At 53.7% G+C, this 1,608-nt stretch overlaps 1 pseudogene; it reads right to left on the bottom strand.

The window, feature by feature from the left end:
* Positions 1 to 956: 956 nt before the first annotated feature.
* LOC147728757 (5S ribosomal RNA) lies at positions 957 to 1,075 on the bottom strand (annotated as a pseudogene).
* Between the last annotated feature and the right edge of the window lie 533 nt (positions 1,076 to 1,608).

The raw sequence follows: 1,608 nt of genomic DNA, 5'->3' as shown, positions 1-1,608 counted from the left end.
CAGAAGAGAAAAGGGGCGGGGCAAATGGCGGTGGCGGGAAGCGGGGAGGGAGAGCGGAGGGCGGCGAGGTAGGCGGGCAAACAGGAAGGAAACTGAAACACGGTACAGAGATTACATTAAATGAAACAGGCACAAATGGAGGGCAAAATAAATGGCAAAAACAGGAAGGAAAACAATGTCACGGCACAAAAAATACAGGCACAAATGGAGGGCAAAACAATGGCGAAAACAGCAAGAGAAACGATCACACGGCACAAAAAATACAAGCACAAATGTAGGGCAAAACAAATGGCGAAAACCAATGGGGAGCGACCAGGCGCCAGCAGAATAACTGACACGCCAGCAAGACACAAGACCAACAACACTGTACCCCTCGAGCCCAGAAGGAGCGGCCCAAGCCAACTGCAACAACCCCAAAACCCCCAACCACCCATGGTACAGAGAAAGGTACAGGAACGAGGACCAGCCGGGCCAACCAGGGAACTCAAAGAGGCAGAAAGACAGGGAGGTGGCCATGCAGCCCACACCTGCACGCCAATGCCAAGGCTCAGCCCGCACCAGACAGGTGCAGAGGAGAGGCCAGTGGAAAAAGGGAAGAAGGCTGGCCTAGTCCACCAGGCACAGGACCACTGACCAGCAAGGGGCTGAAAGACTCACACCCAAACAAGGTGCAAAATGACCATAGACAGGAAACCAGACAAGGACACATGCAGACATCTAAAGGCGACCCCCAATGGACCAAGGCACCAATGGCCGGACACAACCATGCAGAAAAGGCTCCCCCCCATCTTCCAGCAGAGGCAAATGAGGGGCCAAACAAAGAGACAGCAAGGCCAAGACAGACAGAGGCAAAGCCAAGGCCCCACCACCAGACTGAAAGACTCAAGGCCACACCACAACCCAAGGAGGGACGAGCCCGGAGAAAAGGGATAGGGCAGAAACCGGTTTAGATGAACAGCCCACTGCACCTGGTATTCCCAGGTGGTCTTCCATCCTGGTACGAACCAGGCCCGACCCTGCTCAACTTCTGAGATCTGACAAGATCAGGTGCTTTCAGGGTAGTAAGGCTGTAGGCTTGGTAAGCTACCAAACAGACCCAGAAAGAACAGGGACCTGAAACATCACAGAAAGAAATCCAGCCCCCAAGCCAGAGTGCATGACCGGATAAAAAAAACAGCAAGAAGGAGAGCAGGAAAAAAAAAGACCAAGCCTGAATGACAGCTTCAAGGGGTAAGTGACAGGACCAAGGCCAACACTGCAGGCACCCCTCAAACCTTGCCGACGGCAAACAGGCACACCAGGGATATCCTGAACAAAACCACGCAATGCCACCACCACAGTACCAAGGACAAGGCCAGGGCAGAGAAAAGACACAGTGCGTATATGGGGAACAATGGGGCCACCAGGCAGGAGCAAAAAGTAGAAGAGTCGCAGCGCAGCACACACTCCAGGGCAGGCAGACACCAGACCATATTGGCCGCCCCACCAAAACCTTCACCAGCTATACAAAAGCAACAGGGGAGAAACTAAGAAGCGGCAGAAGAGAAGGATGACCCACAACACCCAACCCCCACTGGTGGTAAACAATCCAGCAGCAGAGAGACAGAG

Source organism: Lissotriton vulgaris, chromosome 3_1 (genome assembly GCF_964263255.1).
Source record: "Lissotriton vulgaris chromosome 3_1, aLisVul1.2, whole genome shotgun sequence".
NCBI lineage: Eukaryota > Metazoa > Chordata > Amphibia > Caudata > Salamandridae > Lissotriton > Lissotriton vulgaris.
The sequence above is the reverse complement of the archived record's forward strand: the minus strand, read 5'-3'. Positions and strand labels throughout refer to the sequence as shown.